The 16,086-nt window shown below is 45.0% G+C and overlaps 1 protein-coding gene, 2 non-coding genes and 1 pseudogene across 3 annotated transcripts in view; 2 read left to right on the top strand and 2 right to left on the bottom strand.

Annotated features, from left to right (window-relative positions):
• LOC144482281 (uncharacterized) overlaps window positions 1–16,086 on the top strand; it is a 319,714-nt gene that overhangs the window by 91,658 nt on the left and 211,970 nt on the right. The gene's annotated exons all lie outside the window — the stretch shown is intronic.
• LOC144482232 (histone H1-like) lies at window positions 706–1,368 on the bottom strand (annotated as a pseudogene).
• Window positions 7,150–7,231, top strand: trnas-uga (transfer RNA serine (anticodon UGA)). Its single transcript has one exon. It is a non-coding gene; the product is annotated as a tRNA-Ser (tRNA).
• Window positions 15,689–15,760, bottom strand: trnam-cau (transfer RNA methionine (anticodon CAU)). Its single transcript has one exon. It is a non-coding gene; the product is annotated as a tRNA-Met (tRNA).

Below are 16,086 nucleotides of genomic sequence, written 5' to 3' on the forward strand. Positions count from 1 at the left end.
ACACACATCTGCTTCTCGCTGTTTGCAAACACTTTATTGAAGCTGCTTGGGGCAATCTCCTGTGTTTAAATTAAGGGAGTCAGGATGGCCGAGCGGTCTAAGGCCGCAGTCTCCTCTGGAGGCGTGGGTTCAAATCCCACTCCTGACATTGATGTTTGGCTAAGAATTGCCGTCTCACAGCGCCAGGCACTTGGGTTCGATTCCCGGCTGAGGTCACTGTCTGTGTGGAGTTTGAACATTCTCCCTCGGCTTTCTCCGGTTTCCTCCCGCACACCAAAGTGCGTGTTAGGTTGACTGGCCATGCTAAATTACACCGGAGTGTCGGGGAGTAAGTAGGGTCAATCAATAGGGTCATGGGGATCCGGACTGGGTGGGATTGAGGTCGGTGCAGACTCGATGGGACGATTGGCCTCCTTCTGCACTGCAGGGATTCGGTTAAAAATGAGGCGCGAATGCGGTGTTTAGCCACCAGTGTTACTGAATCTACCAGACATCTTTATTATGAGAGAAAGTGGCGATTGAGCAAATGAAATTCAGCCTCTACTCTGTTTTACTTTAGTCTGAATTTGAAATGATCTCTATTGAGAATGAGCCGGGCCGCGGGACAGGAATCATTTTCTTGCGGGATCAGCTCTTTCCTGAGAGATGTGGGTGGCTCTGAGAAGAGCCTTTGGGTTCAGAGCTTTACAATTTGCTCGGGTTGCTTCACTTCTTTCCTGACGCTTTCTTCGCTTTTGCTGCTTTCACTTTGGGTTTGGCCTTCGATTTACTCACTTTTTTGACAGACTTTCCGCCCGTCACCTTCTTCACAGGAGACTTTTTCTTCAGGGCTGCTTTCTTCACCGCCTTTTTTGGAGTTGCCGCCTTCTTGCTGCTTGTTTTCTTCACTGTTGATTTCTTCACTGGAGTTTTCTTTGCTGCGCGTTTCTTGACTGCGGGTTTCTTGGCTGCTGCTTTCTTTGTTGTCACCTTCTTGGCCGCTGTTTTCTTTACTAAAGATTTCTTGGTTGTTGGTTTCTTCGCCTTCTTTCCCATTTTCCCCGGGCTTTCCTTCTGAGGGAGTTTGAAGGAGCCGGAAGCGCCCTATCCCTTTGTCTGCACGAGAGAGCCTTTCTCCACCTTCCTCTTGATAGTTAACCTGATCTAGGAGCCGCGCTTCCCCACATCCACTCCACTGCCAGCCAAAGCTTTCTTTATCGCGGCCAGGGAAATCCCCTTGCGATCGCTGCAACCCGCCACAACACTGAGGATCTGCTCGCCGAACTTGGGACCGGCTGCGGCAGGTCGGGGAGCCGCCTTCTTCCTGGGAGACTTCACTTGAGCGGGAGCGGCTGGAGGAGCCGTTTCGGCGGCTGCAGTTTCAGTCATATCCGAGAGTGTGTGGAAAAACTGTGAGTCAGAACTGGATCCGAAATGAATCTAGTGGTGGCGGCACAGAGCAACTTGAAGGCAGAGAGCGGACGGAGCAGAGACAAGCTGCTGTCAGCTCCCGGCTCCTCCAGCCTCTCTGTGTTTCTCTCTCCTCACAAACTCTCCCATTGCAATGAAATTCCGCCTCTCCAGAGATCCAGCTCACATCCTTCATGTCTCTGACACACGAATGTTTGCTGTTGAAAAGGTTTCACTCGAACTGAGAACTCCATTTTCCACAGAAACCCGTTTTACTGCTGCACTGATCGCGCTCTCACACGCGATAGCTGACATGTTCTCTACTTTTCCACTGAAATCTTGAATTTAGCGAACCATTTGCCTTGAAATCTCACTTTGGGGCTCAGCAGGGGGATTAAGGGAATCTTTGATTGGAAAATTGTTTTATTTTACACAAGAGAGACTCGGAGATCTCATGATCAGAACAGACACACAAACACAGTTGGATTAGTCTGACTCTCCCGTCCCTTTCATTCACCCTCTCTTACACAATATTCACATCTACACATCACAGGACAAAACATTTACCAACTGTAAGGTCCCCGGACGGAATTTCTCCTCCTTTTAGCCTTTGCTCTGTATCCCGGGGGCGTCGTTATAGTTTTTCGCCTCAGTAACTGTTAAACACTCTGAAGCCCGCTCCCCGCAGATTGTCTTTGAATTCATTCATGGAATGTGAGTGTCGCTGTCTGGGTCAGCATTAGTTGCCCATCCCTAATTGCCCTTGGGAAGGTGATGATGAGCTGCCTTCTGGAACCGCTGCAGTCCATGGGGTGTACGGCCACATCTGTAAACCAGATTCCGCGGCAACAGCCAGTTATATCTGTTTTTTTCAGTTATTATAGCGGTTGCAGACATCATTGTGTTTCTTTAGGGTGAAGATACAAATTAACTGCTCTCGGAGTCTCTCAATTTTCCTGTTTTATTTGTTTTTCCTGCACTGACAGGTAACAGTAAATCACAACCTCAACAACCAGTGACAGCGAGTTAAACAATCATCCCCCACTCGCTGATAATGGAGTTTCTGACAGTGGCAGACATGTTCTGACCATCCTCCGATTGGGCCCGAAGGTGACCAGATTCACTGGCAGAGCTGGACTTTCTTACTGAGGGGGTGGCAGAGCAAGGTGAGTGATGGTGGTGACTGTGCGAACATTTGACCAAGGGTCAGTTCCTGGCCATCACAGTGGTAATTCATTTAATTATCTATCGCAGGTCAGAACAGTAGGTGGGCACTCCTAAAATAAAATTGACTAAAAATTCTCATCATCGCTGTGTTTCTCATGGAAAATCCACATTCAATTTGCTTTCAGCTGAAATGTTGTTCAAATGAAAGAAAAGGCCTCAAAACTAATCAATGAGTTCTCAGTCAGAAACAATAGTAAAAAGAAAGGTGGCCTAAACTGTCCAGAACTATGAGACAAGCCAAGTTCAGTTTCCAAACTGTGCTATGGACACATCTGGTATCTGATGAAATCAGCAACTCAGGAAGTTCCGTAATTATAACTAATGAAAATAACGGTTGTTTAAGCAGAGTGAGTGATGGTGGTATAGGGGTGAGCATAACTGCCTTCCAAGCAGATGACCCAGGTTTGATTCCTGGCCAATGCATTGGTCATTTATTTTGAACCTTATCCACGGCCTCTTGTGTTTTAAACTGAGTGGACAAAAACAGGGCGAACGAAACATTTGACAGGAATGAAATAAAATGCAGATACCTTTTTCATTTTTTGTTCGGACATAATTATTTTTTGATGAAAAATATTGGAATAGAAAAACAAGTCTCTGACCGAATAAATGAATTTTCAGCCAGACACAAAGACTCAAAGTAAAAGTAGAGGAACAAATTTCAGCTCCCACACTGTGTGTTGCGCCATCCTGGTGCCTGATGAAGTTAATATGAACGTTACTGAGGTGGTTACATTATTCTGACAAATAAGATCTGCCAAAAGATAAAATACTGGAAAATCCCAGCAGGTCTGACAGCATCTGTAAAGAAAGAAAAGAGCTGACGTATCGAGTCCAGATGACTCTTTGTCAAAGCTTTGACAACGGGTCGTCTGGACTCGAAACGTCAGCTCTTTTCTCTCCTTACAGATGCTGCCAAACTTGCTGAGATTTTCCAGCATTTTCTCTTTTGGTTTCAGATTCCAGCATCCGCAGTGATTTGCTTTCATTTGTTAAATAAGCAGCTGCTGTGGCCGCGTGGTTAAGGCGTTGGATTTGAAACCCGATGGGGTTTCTCCGTGCAGATTCGAGCCCCGCTGCCAGCGAGTGGGATTGGAAATGTATGCTTTAGACAGCCACAGAGTTGCAAATCCTATTTTTTTGGAAAGAATTATTTGGATCTCCAGCATGCTTTCAGCTACATAACAAGAAGGTGAGCTTGGAAAGGACACCTGAGTGTCCTCAGTCTGGCAAGGACAAGATAGGCCGAATGGATTCCTTCTATGCTGTTACATTTCTCTGGATTGCATGGTGACATGAGGAAAATCAAAGCATGAGCAGAATGCCAAAGGCATCAACAGGGGCACAAGGACAAAACAAGGTGTCACGTCAGAGGAAGATTTTTATTAATGACACACAGAGCATAAGAAATACATTTATTTAATTGAGCTGGATCCTGGAAAATGAAACAAACTTCGAACCAATCAGTGCCTATCTGAGAACTGGCAAGGAATATGGCTGACGTTGATACGGTTCATAGTGAATTTGTTTATAGAATAATAGAATCATACAGTACAGAAGAGGCTCTTCGGCCCATCGAGTCTGCTCTGACATCGAAGAAGCATCTGATCTCCAATCAAATCGCATCCACCACCACTTGACCCATAGGCCTGAATGTTATGATATGCCAATTGCTGAACACATACTTTTAAAGGATGTGAGGCAACTTGCCTCCATCACCTTCCAAGGCAGCGCATTCCCGACCGTCACTACCCTTGGGTAAAAATGTTTTTCCGCACATCCACCCTAAACTTCCTGCCCCTCACATTGAACCTATGTCCTCTTTTTACTGACCCTTCAACCAAGGGGAACAGCTGCTTCCTGTCCACTCTTTCGATGCCCTCATAATTCGATCAGGTCCCCCCTCAGTATTCTCTGCTCTCAAGAAAACAATCCAAGCCTACCCAATCTCCCTTCAGAACTTACATGTTCCATTCCAGACAGCATCACGGTGAATTTCCTCTGCACCCCCTCCAGTGCAATCACATCCTTCCTACCTTGTGGCGACCAAAACTGCACACAGTACTCTAGCTGTGGCCCCACCAAAGTTCTATGCAACTCCAACATGACATTTTATTGCAGTCGATGCCCCGATTGTTAAAGACAAGTGCCCCATATGTTTTTTTTTCACCATCCTACTAACATACCCTTCTACCTTCAGAGATTATGGACAAACACGCCAATGTCCCTATATTCCACAGAACTTCCAAGTGCCATGCCCTTCATTGAATACTTCCTTGCCAAATTATTCCTTCCAAAGTGTGTTAGCTCACATCTTTCGGGGTTAAATTCCATCTGCCACTTATCCGCCCGTTTGACTATCCTGTCTATATCTTCTTGCAGACTAAGAAACTCAGCCTCCCTTTCACCACCCAGCCAATCTTTATGCCATCTGCAAAGTCACTCATCCTACCCCGTCATTTATATTAATGATTTGGATGAGAATTTAGAAGGCATGTTTAGTACGTTGGCAAATTACACCAAGATTGGTGGCAGAGTGGACAATGAAGAAGGTTACCTCGGATTGCAGTGGGATCTTGATCAATTGAGTCAATGGGCCAATGAATGGCAGATGGAATTTGATTTAGATAAATGTAAGGTGATGTATTTTGGTGGATTAAACCACGACAAGACCTATTCAGTTCATGGTAAGACGTTGGGGTGAGTTATAAAACAAAGAGATCTCGGGGTACAGGTTCATAGCTCCTTGAAAGTGGAGTCACATGTGGACAGGGTGGTGAAGAAGACATTCGACATGCTTGGTTTCAGTGGTCAGAACATTGAACATGGGAGTTGGGACATCTTGTTGAAATTGTACAAGACATTCGTAAGGGCACGTTTGGAATACTGTGTACAGTTCTGGTCACCCTATTATGGGAAGGAAGGATATTAAACTCGAAAGAGTGCAGAAAAGATTTATTAGGATGCCACCAGGATTTGATGGTTTGAGTTATAAGGAGGGGTTGGATTGACTGGAACTTTTTTTTCCCCTGGAGCACAGGAGACCTAGAGGTGATATAAAGAGGCCTCTATCATAATGAGGAAATAGATAAGGTAGATAGCCAACAGCTTTTCCCCACAATAAGGGAGTCTAAAACTAGAGAACATAGGTTTACGATGAGAGGGGAGGGATACAAAAGGGTCCAGAAGGGCAATTTATTTCACACAGAGAGTGGTGTGTGGAACGAGTTGCCAGAGGTAGTAGAGGCGGGTACCATTTTGTCTTTTAAAAAGAATTTAGACAATTACATGGATGAGCTGGATATAGAGGGATATGGACCAAACACGGGCAATAGGGACGAACTTAATGGCAAAAATTGGGCGGCATGGACATGTTGTGCCGAAGGGCCTTTTTCCATGCTGTGAACCTCCAAGACTCGATTTATTGACACAAACAGCAAATCCAAATTATTTTTCCCTGCTGCCATCTCCTGGCTGAACGCAAGTTGTGCAACAAGGTCACGATTCAATCAAACCTTCAAAGATTGGAGTGAAACAACATCAACATGGTTCTGACCGATTAACATGATTGCAAAACATGATATTAATCAAATTCCATGTCCCAAGGACCTGCTTTCTGATTGGGCGACCCTGCTCACCCCGATCTATCGGAAAGTGTAAAACTCCCAGAACGGGAATGTCGGTTATATAATTCTCTAAGCTGTGATTTCTCTGCCACTTGATTGCTTGTGTATTCGTTCTATAAATACAGAGAGGGTGACAGAGCCAGGTGGTGTTGTGGTGACTGTGCGAGCATTTGACCAAGGGTCAGTTCCTGACCCAGAGTTTTGACTTATTTAATTGTCTATCTCCGGTCAGAACAGAAGGGGGTCACTCCTAAAAAAAAAAATCACCAAATATTCTCATCATCCATGTGTTTCTAACATAAAATCCGCTTCAATTTCCGTTCAGTGGAAACTTTGTTCAAATGAACTGCAAATCTAATCAGAGTTATCAGTCAGAAACAACAGCAAAAAGGTGGCTCAAACTGTCCAGAGAAACGAGACAAGCGAAGTTCAGGTTAAAAAAATGGGCCAAGGACACAGCTGGTGTCTGCTGAAATCAGCAACTAAGGTAGTTTTGTAATTATAACTAATGAAAATAACAACTGCTTACGCAGAGTGAGCGATGGTGGTATCGTGGTGAGCATAGCTGCCTTGACCCGGGTTCGATTCCCGGCCATCGCATTGGTAATGTGTATTGGACATTATCGGCGCCCTCTTGTGGTTTACACGCACCGTTTGACTGAAATGAAGTGGACTTTATTTTTCGGATGCAGAATTCGGGTTCAATTTGATTTTAATGAAAGGTTATTGAAAAAGGTTATTGAGCAAATCTCTGAACTAGTGAATGAGTTCTGGATCAGAGACAAAGATACAAATTAAAAGGAGACGAACAAATTTCAACTCACACGCTGTGCTCTGCATCATTCCGGTGCCTGATAAAGGTCTGTGAATGTTGCTAAGGCGGTTACATCACAATAACAAATAAGCAGCTGCGATGGCCGAGTGGTTAAGGCGTTGGACTTGAAATCCAATGGGGTTTCCCCGCGCAGGTTCGAACCCTGCTCGCAGCGGGGGCGATTTGAAATGTTAACTCTACTGCTTCAGGGCAGCCACTGGCTCAAAGAAGGTTGGCAAAGATTTAGTATTTGGATATTCAGCTGCATGGCTCCGGGCTGGGTGCAGGAAGATGGGCTTGGAAAGGACACCTGGGTGTCCTTATTATTTTGTAAATTGAATTTGTGTCTTTATATGCCCTGTTGTGAATAGAACTCCCACTCACCTGATGAAGGAGCAGCAAGCTTTGTTACCAAATAAACCTGTTGGACTTTCACCTGGTGTTGTGAGATTTCTTGCTGTGTCCTTGGACTGGCATGGCAGAATAGGTTCAATGGCTTCCTTCTGTGCTCTTATTTTTCTATAATTCTTCCTGTGGTTCGATGAGAAAATTCATAACATGAACATTTTCTTTTAAAAGCAGCATCAAGGCACAAAGGCAAAATACGGTCTCATGTCAGAGGAAGATTCTTCTGCAATGGCATAAGAATGCACACAGAGCATAAAAATACATTTCATCAGAATACATTGAATGAATGTTTCAAAATGCTGCTTCGGTGATATCACATCATGTTCATTCAAACACATTGCAACAAGCTGGTCATTACTGGGCGTTCTGTATTCCTCGTTATAACAGTTTGGGAATGGAAGGAGCAGGTTCACATCTGCACATTGACAGGATCAAACTGTCTCAGATTGACAGCTCCCAGGACAGGCTTTCCTCTCCTCTCGCTCTGTGCTGTGGATTCTCAGGGCTTAGTTGGAGTTTCCCAGCTTAGTAACTGTAAAAGCCTCTGAGGCCAGCAATGCTCACAGTGTCTGCTCCCCAGATTCAGGGGGCTGCAGCCAATCAGAGCTGTGCCTGATTTAACCCAGAACTGGTTGAAATTATGATATTGTTCACAAGCTGAATTCTATTTGATCAGATGAAGATACAGATTGTGTGCACTCAGTCACTAAACAACAATATCCTGCCTTCATATCGAGTGGATGAGAGTGGGTGGAGGGAGAGACAGAGACAGAGTGAGTTAGGGTGGTGAGAAACAGACGGCCAGACAATGTCTCAGTGACAGAAATCCTTGTAAATTCCAGCTTTAGCCAGAAAGATTCTCTTGGAGAAACAGAAGCTGCAGTATGTGGAAGAGACACATTATTAATCCCACACTCAGGAACAGTGCTGCCTTTTGACAGAAGAGATGGGGAGAGGCAAAATAAACTGAATGGTCCAGTTCAAAACTGTGTGCAGGCTCAGAGGGAGTAGGTTCAGGAAGATGTTTGAAAGTGAGACAGTTTAGGACAGTCGCTTGCAAAGTGGATGGGATCCTTGGCTTCACAAATGGAAGCACTGAGTGTCCATTGGATCCCGCATAATCCACAGTGTAAAAGGAGGCCATTTGCCCATTGCATCTGCACTGACTCTCTGGAAGAACATCTTTCGCCCATGGCTAACCCTCTTACTCTACACATCTTGGGTCACTCAGGGGCAATATATCATGTCTAATCCATTTATTCTGCACATCTTTAGACTATGGGAGGAAACTGGAGAACCTGGGGAAACCCATGCAGATACAGGGAGAATGTGCAAACTCCACACAGACAGTCAGCCATGGAGGAATTGAGCATGGGTCTCTGGCGCTGTGAAGCAGCAGCGCTAACCAGTGCCACTCAGCTGGTGTAACTTTAACAATCCAATTCCTTTCTGAATGCCTCACTTGAAGCTGCATCACCACATTGTCAGACAATGCATCCCAGAGCTGAACTACTCGCTGCGGGAAAGGGTTTTCTCATTATGCTTCAATCACTAATGAAGGGTCAGTAAATTGGTCCACAGGGGTGGAAGGGCTTCACATGATGTGACCCTTCGTAAACTGGGTCTGTATTTTCTGTGATTCACAAGCATGAGAGGCAAAACATTAAAACATACAAGATTCTGAAGGGGTTTGATTTTGTGGACATTGGGAGATTGCGTAAGCTGGCTCAGTGTAAGGATCAGATCATTTCGGACTGACATGAGAATAAATTTCTGCACTCATTGGGTTGTGATCCTTTGACATGCTCCATGGTTGAATACACTAGTGGTGGCACAGTGGTTAGCATTGCTGCCTCAAAGCACCAGGGAACCGGGTTCAATTCCACCTTGGCTGATTGCCTGTATGATGTTTGCACATCCTCCCCATGTTTGCGATTCATCCCATTCTCCAAAGTTTAGATGGATTGACCATGCTAAACTGCCTGTTAGTGTCCCAAATATATTGGTTAGGGGGATTAGCAGAATATGTGGGGTTACCGGGATAGGTTCTGGGTGGGATGCTCTGTCAGAGAGTCAGTGCAGATTCAATGGATCAAAGGGCCTCCATCTACACTGCAGGTTATGACAGTCTATGACAATTAAGGCTGAGATAGACAAATTTTGGTTTCTCAGGGAATCAAGGGAGTGAGGAGTAAAGTGGAGTTCAATCCCAAGATCTGAAACTCCATAAGCAGCTGGTATGCCCACACCTGGAGTCTGCATCCACAGTTTGGAACCCACATTTTCAAAAAGATATACAGCTGATCGAAAGAGTGCAAAGCTGTGTAACCAGGAAAATGGAAGGCATGAGGGGAATACTTAGTGAGGGATTAAGAATTATTGGATTGCAACCTTTCAAGAGGTTGATTTATGGTTTAGTTCAAATTTATAAATTGATACATGACCTTATTACCCAAGCTTGAAAAGTTCTTTATTCGGAGTTACCATAGTTTTGGTGATCGTCAGTATCAACTACAGAAATTTGATTCACATCTTAATAGTCACAGTTTTGGCCTTTACTTTAACAGCAGTTTTTCAAGTTTAAAGTGAAAACTAGAAGTGGGCAGCAAAGGAGTCTGGGAAGGGTTTTTATTTTAACTTTAAAAGTCAGTTCCCTGGGAGGTTCCCCCTCATTGATCCACTGGAGCAAGCTGAGAGGGGTGATTGAAAAGCAGCAGTGCTGGTAAGAGATTAATTGGATTAATTGAATTGTTTATTTATTTAATTAGTCAGCTAGTGTGTGTATTTTTTTGGCCTTTACTTTAACAGCAGTTTTTCAAGTTTAAAGTGAAAACTAGAAGTGGGCAGCAAAGGAGTCTGGGAAGGGTTTTTATTTTAACTTTAAAAGTCAGTTACCTGGGTGGTTCCCCCTCAGTAGTAGTTTTTTTTTTCTCTCGGGCCCCTAGCCCTATAAATTGGTGCAGAGGAGATACCCGATCCTCTACACTGGTAGAGGATCCCACCCTTCCATCCTCCTCTAACCTAATTATAAGTGTGGGGAAGTTTTTTGTTTTCTTTTTTTCTTGCTGGTAATGGCTTCAGGGATGGCAGTTCAGGCAGTATGCTGCATCTCCTGTGGGATGTATGTGGTGAGGAAATCCAGTAGTGTTTCAGGAGATTTTAGTTGTAAGAAGTGCATTAGATTGCAGCTTCTGGAGGAGCGTGTAAAGGAGCTGGAGGGGGAGGTAGAGGAACTCCGCATAATTCGGGAGGCGGAGGTGGAAGTTGATAGGAGTTATAGAGAAATAGTAACTCCTAGAAATGAGGCTTGGGTCAATGCCAGGAGGAGGGGTAAGAAGCAATCGGGAAGACAATCCCCTGGGGCGGTTCCCCTCCATAATAGGTTTTCGGTGCTGGAGGCTACAGTTGAGGAGGAATCAACTGAGCATAGAGAGCAGATCTCTGGGGGTGAGCCGAGTGAGAAAGCTCAGGTGGTTAGGGGCTGTAAAAGACTGGGCCTTGTGATTGGGGACTCCACAATTAAGGGGACAGATAGGAGGGTCGGAACTAAAGGTAGGGACTCAGGGTTGGTGTGTTGCCTACCAGGGGCTGGGGTCCGGGATGTGTCTGACAGGGTATTCAGGACTCTTAGGGGGGAGGGAGATAAACCACAAGTTATTGTACATGTGGGGACACACGACATAGGGAGGATAGGGGAAGGGGATATTAGGCAGGGATTTATGGAGTTGGGGTGGAAACTAAAGGCCAAGACTGACAGAGTGGTTATCTCTGGACTCTTGCCTGTACCACGGGATAGTTTAGAGAGGAATAGGGAGAGGGAAGGTTTGAATTCATGGCTGAGGGGATGGTGCAGGAGGGAGGGGTTCAGGTACTTAAGCAATTGGGGCTCGTACTGGGGAAGGTGTGACCTCTATGAGAAGGATGGTCTACACCTTAATCAGAAGGGGACCAATATCCTGGGGGGTAAATTTGCTAAGGCCATGCAGGGAGGTTTAAACTGATTCGGGGGGGGGGAGGGATCCTGAGTAGTGGGGCTGAAAGTGAGGGATGCATGGATGGGGACTGCAATGCACGGCATTGCAGAGGTGGGGTGGAGCAGGGTTTGAAATGTGTATACTTCAATGCCAGGAGTATTCGCAATAAAGTGGGTGAACTTGCAGCGTGGATCAGTACCTGGGACTTCGATGTTGTGGCTATTTCAGAGACATGGATAGAGCAGGGGCAGGAATGGATGCTGCAGGTCCCGGGGTTCAAATGTTTTAGTCGAAGTAGGGAAGGAGGTAGAAGAGGGGGAGGGGTAGCATTATTGGTCAGAGATTGTATCACAGTGTCAGAGAGGAGGTTTGATGAGGACTTATCTGTTGAGGTAGTATGGGCGGAGATTAGAAATAGGAGAGGAGAGGTCACCCTGTTGGGAGTCTTTTATAGACCTCCTAAAAGTTCTAGAGAGGTTGAGGAAAGGATTGCGGAGTCAATCCTGCTTAGGAGTGAAAGTAATAGGGCAATTGTTATGGGGGATTTTAACTTGACTAATATTGACTGGAATTGTTATAGCTCTAGCTCGTTAGAGGGGTCAGTTTTTGTTCAAAGCGTGCAGGAAGGTTTTTTGACTCAGTATGTAGACAGGCCAACTAGAGGTGAGGCTATATTGGATCTGGTGCTGGGAAATGAGCCAGACCAGGTGCTAGACTTGGAAGTTGGTGTGCATTTTGGTGATAGTGACCACAATTCGGTTACGTTCACCTTAGTGATGGAAAGGGATAGGCATGAACCTCGGGCCAGTGGTTTTAGCTGGGGGAAGGGTAATTATGAGGCTATTAGGAGAGAATTAGGAAACATAGGTTGGACTAGGAGATTACAGGGACTGGGAACGTCCGACATGTGGAGTTTTTTCAAGGAGCAGCTACTGCGAGTCTGTGATAGGTATGTCCCTGTCAGGCAAGGAGGAATTGGTAGGGCTAGGGAACCGTGGTGCACCAAAAAAGTTTCTTTGTTGGTTAAAAAGAAAAAGGAGGCTTATGTTCGGATGAGACGTGAGCACTCGGGTAGTGCACTAGAAAGCTTTAGATTGGCTAAGAGGGAGTTGAAGAGCGAGCTTAGAAGGGCTAAAAGGGGACATGAGAAGACTTTGGCGGATAGGGTTAAAGAGAATCCTAAGGCGTTCTATAGGTATGTCAAGAACAGAAGGTTGGTTAGGGCAAGTTTAGGGCCAGTTATAGATGGCAGAGGGAAGTTATGTGTGGAACCGGAGGAGATTGGTGAAGCATTGAACCAATATTTCTCTTCGGTGTTCACGCAAGGGGACATGAATATAGCTGAGGAGGACACTGGGTTGCAAGGGAGTAGAATAGACAGTATTACAGTTGATAAGGAGGATGTGCAGGATATTCTGGAGGGTCTGAAAATAGATAAATCCCCTGGTCCGGATGGGATTTATCCAAGAATTCTCTGGGAGGCAAGAGAAGTGATTGCAGAGCCTCTGGCTCTGATCTTCAGGTCGTCGTTGGCCTCTGGTATAGTACCAGAGGATTGGAGGTTAGCGAATGTTGTCCCATTGTTTAAGAAGGGGAACAGAGACTTCCCCGGGAATTATAGACCGGTGAGTCTCACTTCTGTTGTCGGCAAGATGTTGGAAAAAATTATAAGGGATAGGATTTATAGTTATTTGGAGAGTAATGAATTGATAGGTGATAGTCAGCATGGTTTTGTGGCAGGTAGGTCGTGCCTTACTAACCTTATTGAGTTTTTTGAGAAAGTGACCAAGGAGGTGGATGGGGGCAAGGCAGTGGACGTGGTATATATGGATTTTAGTAAGGCGTTTGATAAGGTTCACCATGGTAGGCTTCTGCAGAAAATGCAGATGTATGGGATTGGGGGTGATCTAGGAAATTGGATCAGGAATTGGCTAGCGGATAGGAAACAGAGGGTGGTGGTTGATAGTAAATATTCATCATGGAGTGCGGTTACAAGTGGTGTACCTCAGGGATCTGTTTTGGGGCCACTGCTGTTTGTAATATTTATTAATGATCTGGATGAGGGTATAGTTGGGTGGATTAGCAAATTTGCTGATGACACCAAAGTCGGTGGTGTGGTAGACAGTGAGGAAGGGTGTCGTAGTTTGCAGGAAGACTTAGACAGGTTGCAAAGTTGGGCCGAGAGGTGGCGGATGGAGTTTAATGCGGAGAAGTGTGAGGTAATTCACTTTGGTAGGAATAACAGATGTGTTGAGTATAGGGCTAACGGGAGGACTTTGAATAGTGTGGAGGAGCAGAGGGATCTAGGTGTATGTGTGCATAGATCCCTGAAAGTTGGGAATCAAGTAGATAAGGTTGTTAAGAAGGCATATGGTGTCTTGGCGTTTATTGGTAGGGGGATTGAATTTAGGAGTCGTAGCGTTATGTTGCAACTGTACACAACTCTGGTGCGGCCGCACTTGGAGTACTGTGTGCAGTTCTGGTCCCCACATTACAGGAAGGATGTGGAGGCTTTGGAGAGGGTGCAGAGGAGGTTTACCAGGATGTTGCCTGGTATGGAGGGGAGATCCTATGAGGAGAGGCTGAGGGATTTGGGATTGTTTTCGCTGGAAAGGCGGCGGCTAAGAGGGGATCTTATTGAAACATATAAGATGATTAGAGGTTTAGATAGGGTGGATAGTGATAGCCTTTTTCCTCTGATGGAGAAATCCAGCACGAGGGGGCATGGCTTTAAATTGAGGGGGGGTAGTTATAGAACCGATGTCAGGGGTAGGTTCTTTACCCAGAGGGTGGTGAGGGATTGGAATGCCCTGCCAGCATCAGTAGTAAATGCGCCTAGTTTGGGGGCGTTTAAGAGATCCGTAGATAGGTTCATGGACGAAAAGAAATTGGTTTAGGTTGGAGGGTCACAGTTTTTTTTTTTAACTGGTCGGTGCAACATCGTGGGCCGAAGGGCCTGTTCTGCGCTGTAATGTTCTATGTTCTATGTTCTATGGTGTTTGAGAAGATTCTCCGTGAAGATGTTTCTGTCAGTAAATTGTTGCATGTTGTGTTAAGATGTTCCCCGTTCGTATGCTTTCTTGCATATAAAATTGATTCACTGCAGATTGAGGTTTTTTGGAGAAAAGAGAAGCCGATGTAAATACCTGTCTGCAGACTCCACGTAAAAGCCACAAGTTGTTTCATTGTCAGTGATAATAGGAATAGCAGAGGATGATTTCGATCCATCGACCTCTGGGTTATGGGCCCAGCACGCTTCCGCTGCGCCACTCTGCTCCGGTAAAGGCCATTTCTGCTGCCTATCAATATAGTCAGGCAGATTTTCGCTCCCGTATCATTTAATACACGTTCCAGTGTCAGGACGCTCAGCCACTGCATCAAACCGAGAATAAAACAGAGAAAAACACACAATAGCAGTAAGAGAGATTGTCTGGACACGTAACGACAGGCAAAGGTGATGGGAAACCGGCAAAGCACGGAATTGGAAAATCGATCTCTATTTTTAAAGGAATTTTCTGTTGCAAGTACATATTTGTAAATGTATTTCCTGCTGTGTAACTCTGCTCTCTGTTGTTGAGAGGTGCTTTCTGCTGTTGTGTAAAATGTTTCCCTGATGCTGTCAATATCTTTCCGGTTGTATAAATATGATCCATGTTGTGTACTTTTGAAAAATGTTCTGTTAATATATGCCCTGCTCTGTAAACGTGTTCCGTGTTGTGTGAAAATATTCTCCGTGAAGATGTTTTCTGTTCGGCAGAAAGATGATTAACTGGTCTCATAATGTTCCATATTGGGTTAAAATGTTACACGTTGTGTTAAGATGTTCTCTATTCTTGTATAAAACTCTGGTTAAACTGCAACTGGATAACGATCGCCCAATTTCGACTGCATTTTACCCTCTGTTAGTGAATGTGATTGGGGGATTCAGATTGTATCCAAACATGCACGTGAGTGAAATTTGTTCTGCATCTATCTGTCTCCGGTTGTAGTTGCGAGAGTTTATTTGTTTTATTCATTTCGAGAGGTGGGCATCACTGAAGAGGCCAGCATTCATTGCCAATCCCCAACTGACATTCGGAAGGTGATGGTTTGCTGCTTTCTTGATGTTTCCCGATCCTATGCTTCCTTGCATATAAAATTGATTCACTGCAGATCGAGGTTTTTTGGAGAAAAGAGAAGCCGATCTAAATACCTGTCTGCAGACTCCACGTAAAAATCACAAGTCGTTTCATTGTCAGTGATAATAGGAATAGCAGAGGATGGTTTCGATCCATCGCCCTCTGGGTTATGGGCCCAGCACGCTTCCGCTGCGCCACTCTGCTCCGGTCAAAGCCGTTTCTGCTGCCTATCAATATAGTCAGGCAGATTTTCGCTCCTGCATCATTTAATACACATTCCAGTGTCAAGACGCTCAGCCACTGCATCAAACCGAGAATAAAACAGAGAAAAACACACAATAGCAGTAAGAGAGATTGTCTGAACACGTAACGACAGGTAAAGGTGATGGGAAACCGGCAAAGCACGGAATTGGAAAATCGATCTCTATTTTTAAAGGAATTTTCTGTTGCAAGTACACATTTCTAAATATATTTCCTGCTGTGTAACTCTGCTCTCTGTTGTTGAGAGGTGCTTTCTGCTGTTGTGTAAA

This window comes from Mustelus asterias, unplaced genomic scaffold (assembly GCF_964213995.1).
Source record: "Mustelus asterias unplaced genomic scaffold, sMusAst1.hap1.1 HAP1_SCAFFOLD_35, whole genome shotgun sequence".
Lineage (NCBI taxonomy): Eukaryota > Metazoa > Chordata > Chondrichthyes > Carcharhiniformes > Triakidae > Mustelus > Mustelus asterias.